The 15,335-nt window shown below is 35.0% G+C and overlaps 1 pseudogene; it reads right to left on the bottom strand.

The window, feature by feature from the left end:
- Window positions 1-4,151: 4,151 nt before the first annotated feature.
- Window positions 4,152-4,809, bottom strand: LOC116876703 (annotated as a pseudogene).
- Between the last annotated feature and the right edge of the window lie 10,526 nt (window positions 4,810-15,335).

Genomic DNA, 15,335 nt, shown 5'->3' with positions numbered 1-15,335 from the left:
GTGTTCGATATTGTCTTGGTACAATTCTGTCCAATATTTATTATTCAGATTTGTGCATGGCTCTTGCCACTCATATATATTAACAGTGTCTGACTTGAATTATATCTACCAGATGCCCCAACTACATTGAAGAAACATGACAAATGAAAAATATGACTTCTCTTGTATTATTAATATCTGGTAATAGATTGCTATCTCCTAAAAATTATTTTTATTGCCTCTTTCCATATTTCTTTTGTATCTGCTCTGTCCTTGGCACAGTGACCAGCACTAGAAATGCATCTGACTGACTCATACTAAAACGCCATAAAAGGAAAAATGCCCGTTAATGACTCAGAATGAGAACGTCCAGAGTGATGGTAAAGAGGGCCTCCTAAGTTAAAAGTCAGAAAGTTAGTAATGCCTGATTAACTGCTCCTCACATTCTCACCAAAACACAGCACAAAACAAAAGGCAGTATGGAAAGATTTAAAAACACTGGAACTATTTTTTTAGTTCGTCAAATATCAATAGAATATCCACCAACCAAAATGCTGATGAAGACTTGAGGCAAAATAGCAGGTGCACACAAAGGAAAAAACAGGATACTCAGCAGTGTTGCAATCACTCACTCCCTACAGACCTGGACTTTTTTGTAATCCGAGAGAAATAAGTTACACCCTTATAATACTGGACCTAATTTATAGAACATTCAAAGCTGTTTAAACCCATCTACCAGTCACATACCTCTTTTTATGCAATAATTCTTTCCTACTTCGATTTCTAGAAATGTGTTGTATTTGAAGGAAGAAATAGATGTATGTTAGTGCTTTATGTCTGGCAATAGCTGTCAGGAATTTCACCCTGCTAAGGCATAGGAACAATATAATCTGGCCATTGTAGCTTACCATTTATTATCCTGAGAAAAGATGCTCTCTAAAGTCTTTCCATTTGTTCAGAAATAGGTAATTTCTGGTACAAAATTAGCACTTTCTTCTGCTGCTTTTTGAAATACTGTAAACATTGAAACAAGGAAGATAACAAAATAAAATCTTGAGAACGTTTTAGGTCAAAATATTAATTGTTGCTTTTCTTTTTCATCTTAGTATTTTCTTCATTTGCCAAATGTTTTAAAATAAACTTGTATTATTCTTCCAGTCTTAAAAGACTAATTCTCCAAAATAACTCTGTGAAACAATTTAAACTAGGTCAGTCTTGTGCTTTCAACAGATACTAAGACAGCTGGGATCTTGATCTATTGGATTGGATTCAAAGATGATGTAGAATTTTGTGTTCTACACAGGAATTGTCATGAGTCAACAGACTATGTGACCTTGATCAGACTTTAACTAGATAGGCTGGCTACATGAACTGCTTGAAATATCTGTCTCTGAGGAAACTCAGAGTGAAACAGGAATTGAACCAATGATTGACCAGAACACAGTAACTATCAGAGTAATTTTCAAGAAGGTGAGAGTTAATACAGTTCACAAAAATCTCATCTCTACCCAGAACAATAGGAAATAGAATATTTCTTGGTAATGGTACCATTGATATGATATGTTTTGAAAATTTTAATTTCAAAAAGAAATTTTTGAGAGGAAGAGAGTGAGGGGGGAGAATCAGAAGGAGAAGGAGAGAGACAATCTTAAGCAGGCTCCATACCCAGCACAGAGCCTGAAGCAGGACTCAATCTCTCAACCTTGAGAGCATGACCTGAGCAGAAGTCAAGAGTTGGATGCTTAACTGACTGAGCCACCCAGGTACCCTTAACTCCAAATTTTAATTCAAGGTTTATATGAAATAGGAAAAGTAAATGCAGGTATTTGGTGGCTTGGTACAAGGGTCAAATGATTTTACATTTAAGTCTTACAAGCAACAACAGAAGAGGAAAAGCTAGTATCACACGCAATAATTATAATACTAGCAACTACAACCACGGTAAGTGAGAATGCTAATACAAAAGTTTGGATGAATAGTTTTAAAAGACTTCATTTTATTTATGTTTCATAATTGTCCCAGCACATTGCCTTTGGCAATATTATAAATAGTTTAAGAGTATGCACCTTTTCTACTGCTGCCATATTAATTGACATTTCATGGAGTTTACTTGTAATTGGCAAAATTCCCTGTCTTCTTATCACCTTCCTCAGACACATCCTCTTCTTTCTGTTGGGGCTAAACTACTTCACTCACTATAAATCTTGAAGTACTCCATTCTTGGAAATTTAAAACCCAGCCTATATTCTGAAAGTGTGTTGAAGCAAGGCCTTAACATAGGGGGGTGCAAAAAATTTAGATTTTGGCTGTGTTCAGTGGGTCTGCCAATGGATTACATCCCTTACCTGGAAAGAAAAAAGATATAACCAAAGTCTATATTAATTTGTTTCCAAAGACTGAACAAAATCACTAAACTTTGCAAAAACCTATTGTTTTGTAAGTCTTACTGACACCTGGTGGCTAAATCTCAACAGATTTCACAGTAACCAGTGATGAGCTGTTTCTGCAGGAAAACACTGAGGATTTGCAACACCCTTGACACTGAGGGGAGCACTAAATACTTAACTCCAGTCTAAACAGAGTAAGAAATTCAGAATCAAAGCAAACTTGCAACTTACCCATGTTCAAAGACACTCATGGGTATTCATTCTTAAGTTTTTACCCCTATTTTCAAAAACTCCATTCATCTATTCTAAGTTACTATGTGAAGAAAATCTTCTGAGGCATTGGAGGTCCAAACACAATTTCCAAGAGCTATTTCCAATATTAAATAGATTTTGGTCAATTTTGTTCTACATACAAATGCACTAATAGAAGTAGCAACATTTAAAAAACATTTAATATTATGTATTAGGTCCATTTTGTACTCTTTATTTTTTTCCCAGATAACAAATAACATAAAAATCATATCAATTCATAGCTCACAGAAAGTCTACACATAAAATTTCTGAGAGACTCAGGCCTTCTCATGGTTATAATTTTAATACAGTGGTTCTCGAACTTTAGAGTGCTGAAAAAAATTATTTTATTCTTATTGTTTAAATACACATTGATAGGACACACCCCTAGAATTTCTGGTTCAGATTCAGTAAACCATGGGTAGAGATGAGGAATGTGTAATTTTATTCCATTCTCAGACTCGTGTTTAGAAATCCCACTGGAATCCATCTCTCATCCTTCCATTTCTTCTGGTCCTCCTTCTATTCTCAGTATCCTGATTGCCTCTGTAATCCCCCACCTCCATATCTGTCTCCCACCCAGCATATATTTCTACTTCTTGTAATAATATCACCCTGGTTTGTCTCGTGAACAGCTGCTGCACCCACACACACTTGAGCCAGTGTAATTAAGAAAAGCCTGACCCTATGCCTATTTGAGGGTTGAGGGTTGGGCGTGGAAGCCAGGCCTGGATAAGCAGGATATCTTGTTCCCAGACCACAGCAATCGGTTCAAGAATGGGTAGATGGTCTGAATTTAAAAGGAGACTTTTATTATGGGAATTGATTGAGGAAAGAGTCACTTAGCTCATAGAATATAAGCTCAGAGATGCTGTTGGCCATATATATTAGTCTGTATGAAAGGTACAATCACACACATAAAAACTGTTTAGAGATGACGAAACATAGCTTTGTCTGCAATCATTGTTTAAGACCCTGGATTCTTGTGTCTGAAACTAGACAAGACACTAAGTTTTCCTGTTGCATAGATTCATAAATTCCCTTTGTTTTGTTCCTGTTATTTACAATGACAGATTCTGTCATTCTAGTTCCCTGGCATATGGACTACTTCACCTGTAACCTCCTGTGCTTTTCCTCCCACATTTTCTGGACTTAACAGCATGAGTTAAAACTGACTTCCTTGGGGCTCCTGGGTGGCTCAGTGGGTTAAGCCTCTGCCTTCAGCTCAGGTCATGATCTGGGGGTCCTGGGATCAAGCTCCGCATTGGGCTCTCTGCTCAGCGGGGAGCCAGTTTCTTCCTCTCTCTGCCTGCCTCTCTGCCTACTTGTGATCTCTCTTTGTCTGGCAAATAAATAAATAAAATCTAAAAAAAAAAAAAAAAGCTGACTTCCTTGGACATTTTTTACCCCCACCGTCAAATCTGAAGGGAAAAACCCAATGAGAGGTTTGAGGAAGTGGCAGGTGCAGACCTGCTGTAGAGGTCCCAGCACATTATACAGGACTTAGGGGGCTGAGGTGAGGGAAGGTTGGGTAGAACTGCATTACACCTCAGCCCTCCAACTCCAATGGGCCCCCGCCTCTTCGGGCACCACCAGCAAGATTCACAGTTCCTTCCTGAGTGATGTTTTAGAAGTTTCCTGAACTTGCTCTCTCCTCGAATCTATCCGGGTATCTTCACTTGGGAGTCCGGGTTGTTGTAGGCACTTCCCACCCCTCAAACACCGATCCAATCCTGTCTTCAGAGAGGAGACTTCAGTGGACCCCAGCACGGGCTGGAGGGCAGATTCATGCGGCTTGCATGATTTTAGTGAGAGCCATGGCACTGATCTTCTGGGGCTTGTCTTGCTACACAGCTTCATAGCATTTGGTCTAATGTACTGCCATAATGATGTTCACGTGGTAGTTCCCATTTCCTCTCATGCTCTTCTTGTGGGGAGGGGGGTTCACCATGGTGTTTGGAGACACCTTCAGGAAAATCTCTTGCAACACTTCTGGGGTGAAGACCTTGCTTTCCTAGAAGAGGTTTTTGAGGGCAAGCAGGGCACCCAGCTCCTTGCTGTTTCTCATGGTCAAGTTTGTGAGGGGTGATGCCTGGGGCAGCTCCAAAGATTCAGATTTGGCCTTGTCTCCTTTCCATGGCACCCAACTCATGTTTTCCTTTGAAGTTCCAGAGAGGGCTAAAAACACCTACCCTTCCCTCCAGGGGAAGAATATAAGTGTCTCAGGGGCACCTGGGTGGCTCACTGGGTTAAGCCTCTGCCTTCGGCTCAGGTCATGATCTCAGGGTCCTGGGATCAAGCCCCACATTGGGCTCTTTGCTCAGTGGGGAGCCTGCTTTCCCCTCTCTCTCTGTCTGCCTCTCTGCCTACTTGCAATCTCTCTCTCTGTGTCAAATAAATAAAATCTTAAAAAAAAAAAAAAAAAAAGAATATAAGTGTCTCAGTTTCTCCAGGATTCCTGAGATCCATCTTATTTTTTGGCATCCCTGATTTATGCTTTGTCATGGGGCAAAAAGGCTGGAATTGAAAGGACAAAAAAAAATTCCACCTCTTCTCTTTTAACAGAAAGACCACGTTCAGATTAGAGTATTTTGCCACCATTGTCAAAGCAGAATTTAAAAAAAAAAAAAAAAAAAAAAAAAGTGGAAAGTCTAAGACCTTGTTTCTCTTCTCCCACTTTCCCTTCTAGAAAACTAAGTTTCCTTGCTGTATTTTCCTCTCTGCACATGCCAACCAGGCCTCAGTGTGGGAGGACGCAGCGGAATTGGTCACATGGCTCCTTTTATGCTATTTCTTTCAAACCGTAATGCCACGGACTCAGGAGACAAGGCTTAGGTGGTGGAGAAAACACAAAACTGGGGCAGCTAGAGAGGGCCAGGCACCCTGTGATGGAGGGCATGCTGGAGCCTGGGTTAGAAGGCAGGGGGACGGCCATCCATCTGCTCTGGGGCAGCAGTCCTGCAGGGCAATGACGGAGGCGGGGTCAGCTCCCTGGACTGCGCCCCCTCTCACCTGTCGCCGTGACCCCCGCAGAGGAGACAACTCCCGTCATCAGCCACCACCGCCTCGGAGAACAAAGCTAGTGGGGAAAGTGGCTACAATATTATCACAGCCTTACCTTCCTCATTATACTCAGAATACTGTAAAACTTCATGGCTTGGCTTCAACTTCTACTCCTTCCCTTCTCCAGTTGTTCAAACACCTTCCAGCCAACCTGGAATGTTTCCACTAGCTCTTCCTTCATCTAAGTTGGTGGTCATTATTATTGTTATTATTATTACTATTAATGCACTATTCATTCTGCCTGAAATGTACATCTTCTCTTTCTGCACATGGATAACTCCAAGTCCCCTTTCAGACAGCTGCTTAAATACCATTTGAACAAGACTGTCTATAAACCCCTCCCTTAAAAGTTGTTCTCCCTGTTAATGTATATTATTGCATCCTATTCTTTGCCTTCATTGCATTTTTACAGATTTCAGCTTTGGATTTATTTCTGTTTCCTTGTTTAATATATTTCTAAGACAACAAAAACTATGTGTATTTTGTTGAATGCCAATACTAGATATTCTAAGAATGGTATGTTAAATGGATTATAATTTTTTTTTAATAAGGCAAGTCCTACACAGTTTAATTAAAAGAAAGATGAAACACATTTAAGTTAGCTTTTACTCCAAAATAGCAAATTACTGTTGTCTAGCAAGTTGGCCTAAGGCTGGTTAAACAGACCACTAAAATTTGGTAGCAGCATGCTAATCCATGCATTTTAATTCTAGCAAAATTGTTAGAAATGTTAGTTCATTTGGTTATGCTGTTGTCAAAACTTTGCTAGTGTGCGTCAGGTTAATGTTCTGTAGTTTCAAATAACTATTTGCATATCTCCACATTTATCCTGACTATTCACACCTGCTTTGGACCATAACCAAGGTGACCTCTGCTGATAGAACCTAGTGGCTGGCAAAAGAACTAACTCATCATTCTTCCTCTCTCTCAGCACAGTGGTGCAAATACTCTCCATAAAGGTCCTCCTTATTTCAGTATTATATGAAACAATCTCATTCTATTATATTCCCTGTTGTCTGTCCTCTGACTTTTCCTCAGTTACATAAATTCAATCATTTGTTTATTTTTGGAAAAATCTGTTGTAATCTAGTGAAAGACTGGCATCACAATTGATAAATATAAACTTCTTTTCAAATAATTAAAATAATTTTTCAATAATTAAAAAAATCCACTTTTGAAGTGAAATCATACATGAAAAACAAAACAAATGAAGTCCCATTGACTTTTAATGGCCTAGAAACTGCTTCAAATACAAGCATCTATGGAAAAATCAAAAATTTTCCACTGTATGTTTTATGTATATATCTCATTAGTAGCACAATAGTATTTTATTTCACTATTTTGGGATTCTGTATTTCACTTACATAGAATATAGTTTCATTCTTTTTTTCATTAAGTTCATTCTCTAGTATTAATAGGTTTTGTATACTAGTCTAGAAACAGTTTTCTACAGGAAAACGCATTCTAAATAACAAGCAGTTAATTTATTAATTCTTTTGTATTGCAAAAGACATGTTTAAGACTCTTTTGGGGGAAAGTTATAAAAAATCCAACCTAATCTTCCCCATAAAGAAACTCAAGATGAATCCTAGGATCTAAGGATTAAGAACATACGATGTACTGTTGAAGAAAAAGACTTAAATAATTGTTTTAGGGGAAGTTAATTTATTGATGATGTTTATTCACATTTAGGCAAATATGTAGTACAACACTGAAGAGGAGATATAAGTAACCATGCATGTATTGTTCCTGACTGCTATAAAAAAAACCTCTTAACATATCGCCAGAATATATGATTTGTAATAGTATTCTGAGAGGTGCCCATTATCCCATTCTTTGTTTACAAATTTATTTTTATTTTTATTTTTTTTTTTTTAGTTAATGGGTACTAAACTTCATAACATGATTTGGTATAGTTATCAATATCAATGATACTGCTTTATTTTCTCCTTAACTTGTTTTTGTAAAAATTATATTAATAGATTTCCTTATATCAACTACTTTTTGAAGTCATGAGTTTCCTTCATGAGGTCTTTTTCCTTTAATTCACTTAAAGGTTGTACTTACTACTACTGTAAGACTCACACCTTTGCTTAAATGTGAAAATGTTCTTTTTTTGCATTCTTCCTATTGTTTGCTATCAGGGTTTCTGTTGAACTTGTAGAATTTGTTAGAAGATCTGGAAAACTTAGAATTAAAAAAAACTCCAGCTTCCTTGAAGGGTTGGTAAAATTTATAGTTTCCATGTTACATTTACATATATATTTTTTCTTTTTTTTTTAACTCGTGCTTTCCCCAACCTCACCTATAAGTTCCTTTAGCTTAGAGACCAGATCCTGCACCTCTGTACTTCCAATACTTAACATAGACTTTGTCACATAGCGTATATTCTGTGAATTTATGTTCAGTGAATTAACAAATTGACGCAGTTAGAGAATTCTTTGTATCTGGCCAAGTGCAAATAATGAAAGGAAGAGTTTTCTTTAAGCAGTTTTCCGAACTATAAATTTTCTCCCAAACAATAAATGACTTTAAGATAAAATGAGCATATGGAAAAACTTTTCCTGTAACAATATTATTATCTGGGTGCTATTCCTTCAATTCATTCAAGTCCAAGCTGACTTTCATTCAGTTTTCATGAGTCTTCAGTATCACAGGGTACAGCTGCACAATAAACATTAAAATGTTAATTTTGTCTTTGAGGAAATGAGACTTCAAGAGGAAACCTTAAGAAAGAGAAAAACCACCAAATTTTACATATACAAAAAGGTGTAAAATGTTTTAAAAAGCCTGAAAATCTCTACCTGTGATCTGCTCTTTCAAAATGAAGGAACTGAGAAAGAGTGGAACTATAATGAATGCACATATATCTGTTACTCATATTTTGGAGATGAATCCTTAATTTTTTTTCTTCTATTATTAACAATTGAAAATTTTAGCACATTTGAAAATAAAAGTGTACTTAACATTCAAAACATCTACTACTATATTTCAGTCTGAATTTTTTGTCTCTTTACTAAATGTGCTGAGCTCTCCATCCTTACAGACCACTTAAGCTCTTTCATGAATAGACTATGTCTCCTTTATCTTTATATCCTTTAATATCCCTAGCACTATGTCATTCATGAAGTAAAACATTCTGTACATATATTTGAATTTCTTTTTAAAAATTATAAGAAATGCTAATGTAAAACTATGACATTAAGAGACCACATTAAATAGAAAGTTTAAAAGATATACCAGAACCTAACAAACCATATAGGAGACACAGTTATGCAAATTTTAAGTAATATATTGTTCTCTCTATAATGTAAATGTTTCCATTGGCTTGTTTGTACAATGCCAAATATCACCTTTGTTATTGCCCAATACTTTTACTTCAAGCACTTAAGTATTTCTTCTGTAGATTTTTTTTTTCCCTGAATCAAAAGTTCTTGCAGTTGGAATTACTAATTTAAAACCACAGGGAGTTCAAAGTTTAAGTTTACCTAAATGTAAGACTTCTAATGAAATGCTAAACATTAAAACAAATTGAGAAAAAAATTATAAAGCACATTGGCATGACAAGCGGATTTTAGGTAAATTAATGCAGATGCAAAGTTTCAGAACTTTACAAAACCCTTAAACAGACATTTTTCTTCCAGTCTTTTCTTTGGTGATTAAGGTTCATTTTATGAAGATTGAAGTCAAGGAAATAAGTCACATATATACTTAGCGCTATTGAAGCACAGGCTGACAATCTTTCTCACTGTATTTTTCCACATTATAAAGTGCCCCAAGCATTGCAGTAATTTCCCCCCTTGGAATATATAAATTGCCTTACATAAACTCTGACTATTGTTGCTGAGTTGGGCTTTAGGATTTTCTCTTGCGGCATTATAATAAGCTAAGGACCTATATTTGTCTTAAAATTCATTGTCCTACCACATAAGCCTCCAGTGTGACAAATCCCATTATTTTATGGCTCTTTTGTCTAACCCTAACAAAAATTTTTTAAAAAAATCATTTTAGCTTCTTTCTACAGAGAAGTAAATAATTATTTTGGGAAAACACAATAGTTCTCATGCCAAATGGAGTGAACCACGTTTCTGTAATTTTTTTTTAACTTTCTATAGCTAATTTTGGGAGTTGTATCAGTTAATTTATTGGATGACTATTGTATGTTGGGCTAAGGATTGGCAGTAAACCAAGTGGTGAATAATTAACTGGGTGTTGAAAGATGTAAGACAAATGTTTTGTTGAGGAAGGTAGGAGTAGAAGAGAGAATTAGATAAATGCAGAGGCCCAGGATGTACATTACTCAGGACATTCTGTTATTCCTTCCTTTCCTCTATCAGAGGAACATGCTGAGTGAGACTGGAAAATTGAAAGTAGCAATGTGTTCATGTTACAATTGTATCAGTTGTTCACAAAGATGCTCTCCTACTGAGGAAGATGGATTACATTAGGTTGCCTGTAATTTTTTCAGTGGTCAAGTGTAGGGAGAGTTCACTAGGAAGTAAAAAAGAATAAGAATAGCTTGCAGAATTGAAAATGCTTGTTTAAATAATTCGATTGTTATTTCTCTGTGGGTCTGGAGTCATGCTGTTGCGTAGAAAACACCCTATCTTACTAAAGCTGGACACTTAGAACTGGATTTAGGATTACACATTTTTTTTTCTGAGATCTTGAATAAGTGTTATAAAAGGAGAAACAATTGTCATGTTTGTTTCTTCTTCTAAGTCACAGTGGCCAGATTCAGTAGGAGCTCAATAGACTTGTTGAAGAAATGAATAGGTGCATTAAAATCCTGACTATCAGTGGCATAATTTCTTTGTTTGGATTAAGACAAAAAGGAAGCAAAATGCTAGAAAATGCTGATATAAATTAAAAATTAACATTTCAAAAACTGTTTTTAGCTAGCAAGCTAAATCTTCCAGCTGGATCAAAGTTAAGTAGTAAAACCAACATGTGAAAATAGGGTTAGTAATCCAGTAAAGGCAGAACAATTGTGTGAATAACAGTATTATGACCTTTTTCCTTACTCATGTTTAAGAAACTATCAAATTATATTCTGGCATGCACAGGATTAATGGGAGGATGGGGTGGCCAAAGAACATGGCAGTCATTACTGAATTTGAACAGTATGATAAAATCTTATACACCTTAATATGTCCCAGAACAGCACAAGTCCTAGTACTGAAAATGAAACATTAGTTGTAAAGCATTATCATGCCAGAGAGCATTGTTACCATGAGGTTTTAAGAATCTTTAAATGGTTGATATTTAAAGAAATAATATTATATAGCATTATAATTGGGAGATACTTAATCCAGTTATGCACGTACTTTCCAGACAAATGAATTATCTTTTGAGAAAGAACCTTAGTACATTTTAACGATAAAGTGAAATTAATTATCTCAGTGTCAGTTTCACAGTACACAGAGATTTCAAACACAAAAAACACGTTACCTGAGCATGAGCCAGAAATTAGGTTTTCCAGACGTAGACCTAGATGAGAGCTGTAATTCATGTCATTTTATGACATTTCATGGAACATTTGGTCATTATGACATTTATGATGCAATGAAATAGGCCATAAAATGCTGTAAATTGTTGGGAACAAAAGACATTCATATTTGTGATGGGCATTTGAGTTTCAATCAAGACGTTAGTAGGTTAAATCAAAACTTAACTTGGAGTTGAATGTTTAAGTGTTAGTTTAACAGTGTAGTTCTTTATTTTACCTTCCTCCTTCCCTAGCTCTTCTCAACCTTTCTCCTCTCCACTCTCTTTCCCTTGCTCTCCTTTCTTTATTAAACCAGATGAGTTTTACAGGACTATAAGTTAAAAAATAGAGAGGGATTTTTTTTTCATATTTATCACTTCAGTATTTCTAGAGAGTTAAAAAAAATTATAAGCATTAGTCTATGTGAATGGGAATAGCAAATCAAGAAATTGCAAGCTACATGAGGGTGCGTTCATTTGTACATATCTTGAGCTCAGGTAAAATGTGGAACATGCAGAACTTTTAATAGTAAGTGGTGACTGTGTTTTTCCTAAACCTGGTAATATTATTTCCTAAAAACTTACTTTAGCACCTACTGTAAGTTTTTTTTTAAATGTCAGAAGTGACCTTGTTAAATTATGCACTAAATTAATACTAAAGGTTTTTTTTCTCCCATGAAATAGATTTAAAATGCATAGCTATTCATTTTAGGAAGGGAAAGACAAATGTTTGCCAGAGAGCATTTTTTAATAAAAAAGCTTGGCTATTCTTTTAAATCTTGTTACTTCATTGTTTAGGGTTAGTACCTAGAAAGTCACCAGAATATCATTTGAATATTAAACTTTAATAAAAGATTCATTACCATCAAATTGTTCCAAAAATGTAATCAGTCACAATACTCAATCAATGTATAAGTGCCCAATTGCAAAATGTGTGAAGGCAGGTAGAGCATTGCTGTTATTACCAAGAATACAACATTCCAAACTTGCAATGTTATGGCTGGTTCACAAATAAAAGATTAATTTCCTTGTCAAATGCATATAAACTATCCTACTTTCCAATTATTATCTACTTGCAAGAGCTTTATCTTTCACCATTGGGGTGAAAGATAAAGAAGTTATTTGCCATAATTCCAATATTAAGGAAAAAAATATGAAATTATTTTTAGAAAAAAATTTTCCAGTGTTATTTTGTAAGGTGTAGAATAATACAGTGGCACATAAATAAGTTCATGAAAATGCTCTTAATTTAAAAATCATACTAGTAGAACTACTCTCATTCAATGTATTTGAACCATGTTATTTCATTCACTGTTTCTCATTTAATATTGTGTGGTATTTGTGGTTGAAGACCAGAGTAAGTCATGGGGGGGAGAGGCAAAAAGGGTTTATTAGGAAAGATAAATTTTAGTGTTTTAATTTACGAAAAAATGTCCTGTCATGAGGAAAAGCGGATTAAGTTTACAAGGAGATCCTCTCCCTTATTGGCTATACTGCCCGCAGTGAAACTGTATCACTCTTAAACATTGAGTGGTAAGCTTCAAATGCTTTCACTGTCCTAAATGTCTGCAAGTACAGTAACTTAGTGTAGTCCTCAGGAAAACTGTCTGAGGACAGTATTACTCCATTTTACAGGTGGTGAGAAAGACTTAAGACTCTTTCTCAAGGTCACATGGAGGTTGTTTTGGAATAGAACTTTGAAACCACAGCTTCCTAGAATGGAGCACGCTCTGTCTTACAAATAAGGTCAGGTCTGTGTCTTCCTTCTCAATCTGTATATCTTTTGTTTCCTTTTCTTGCCATATTGAATTAGTAAGCACTTCCTGGACAATGTTAAAAACGAGTGATTTGGGGGTGGGGGGACATTCTTGCCTTATACCAGATCGTAGTGGGGAAGTTTCAAAGCTCTCACCATTAAGAATGATGTTTGCTATAGGTTGTTCGTGAAGAGCCTTTATCAAATTGAGAATGTCCCCCTTTATTCCTAGTTTACTGAGTTATTAATTGGTGTTGGATGTTGTCAGATGCTCTTTCTACATTTATTGATATGATGATACGATTTTTTTTTTTTTTTTAGTCTGTCAGTGTGATAGATCACATGATTTTTTTTTTTCTTTTAATGAATTGATTTTTGAATGTTGAAACACCCTGGCATATCTGGCACAAAACCCATTTGGTCATGGTATACAATTTTTTTACACGTTTTTGGATTTGATTTGCTAATGTTTTATAGAGGATTTCTGCATTTATGTTCATGAGAGATATTGGTCTGTAGTTTTCTTTTCATATAATATTTTTGTCTGGTTTTGGTATTTGATTAATGCTGGCCTCATATAGTGAGTTAGGAAGTATTCCCTCTGCTTCTATCCTTTGAAAGAGATTATAGAGGATTGGCATAACTTTTTCCTAAAAGTTTGGTAGACTTCATCAGTGAATCCATCTGGATCTGGTGCTTTCTTGTTTGAAAGGTTATTAATCATTAATTCAATTCAATTTCTTTAATAGATATAGGTCTGTTTAGATCATCTATTTCTTCTTGTGCAAGTTTTGGCAGGTTATATCTTTCAAGGAATTGGCCCATTTCATCAGAGCTCTCAAATTCGTGGGCATAGAGATGTTTGTATTATTCCTTTATGATCCTTTTAATATCCATGAGATCTGTAGTGATAGATATCCCTTCTTTCATTTATAATATTAGTAATTTGTATCTTTTCTCTTTCTCTTAGCCTGGCTAGAAGCTTATAAATTTTATTGATCTTTTTTAAGAACCAGCTTTTGGTTTTATTGATTTGCTTTTTTGATTCCTTGATTTCAATATCATTGATTTCTGCTCTATGCTTATTATTTCTTTTATTATACTTACTTTAGATTTAATTTGCTCTTTTCTAGTTTCCTAAAGTGAAAATTTAATTTACTGATTTTACATCTTCTTTTTTAATACATGCATTCAGTGCTATAAATTGTCTTATAAGCACAGCTTCCCAGAATCCCACCAATTTTGATAATTCTTGTTTTCATATTTACTTAGTTCAAAATATTTTTATTTCTCTTGTTGAGATTTCTTCCTTAAACCATCTGTCAGTCAGAAGTGAGTTGTTTAATCTCTGTACACTTTAAGATTTTCTAGTTATCTTTCTATCATAAATTTCTACTTTTACTCTATTGTGCTCTGAGGCTAGACCTTGTATGATTTCTATTCTATTAAATTTGTGGATGTGTGTTATAGACCAGAATGTGGAATCTTGGTGAATTTCTCTACAAGGTTGAGATATGTGTATTCTGCTATAGTTGGATGAAGTAGTATATATTTGAAGAAGTATATAATAATGCTAATTATGTCCAGTTTATTGATAATATAATTGAGTTCAATTATGTCCTTACTGATTTCTTCCTGCTGGATCTGTTCATTTCTAAGAAGGGGCTGTTGAAGTTTCCAACTATGATAGTACATTCATCTATTTCACCTTTCAGAAAAGGTGAAATAGATCTATCTATCAGTTTTTGCCTTTTGTCATTTGATTCTTTGTTTTAAGAATTATTTGTCTTCTTGGAGAATTGACCCTTTATTTTTATGTAATACCTTTCCTTATCCTTGATAACTTTCATTCCTTTGCAGTCTGCACTGTATAAAATTAATATAGGTTCTCCTGTTTTCTTTATTATTAGTGTTAGCATGGTATAATTTTCTCCATCCATTTACTTTCAATATATATGTGTTTTTTATAAACTGTGTTTTTTGTATTTGGGTCATTTTTTTTTTAAATCTACAGTCTCTGTTTTTTAATTGGTGTGTTTAGACCATTGATATCCAAAGTGATTATTGGTATAGTTGGATTAATACCTACCGTATTTGCTACTGTTTTCTATTTCTTGCCCTTGTTCTTTTTTTACTTCCATCATCCACACTTTTTTTTTTTTTTACTTTTTTTGGTTTTAATTGAACACTTTCTATGATTCCATTTTCCCTCTTTTTTTGTTAACTTATCAAGTAAACTCCTTTATCTTATTTTTTTAGTGGTTGCTCTAGATTTTACAGTACACATTTATAACCAACTCAAGTTCATTTTCAAATAACATTATACCACTTCACAAGTAGTATTACTACCTTATAATAGCAAATAATCTTAA

The sequence above is a fragment of the Lontra canadensis genome, unplaced genomic scaffold (assembly GCF_010015895.1).
Source record: "Lontra canadensis isolate GAN:19392208 unplaced genomic scaffold, GSC_riverotter_1.0 scaffold1, whole genome shotgun sequence".
Classification (NCBI taxonomy): Eukaryota; Metazoa; Chordata; class Mammalia; order Carnivora; family Mustelidae; genus Lontra; species Lontra canadensis.
Note: the sequence above shows the minus strand (reverse complement) of the source record. Positions and strands in the feature narration are given on the sequence as shown.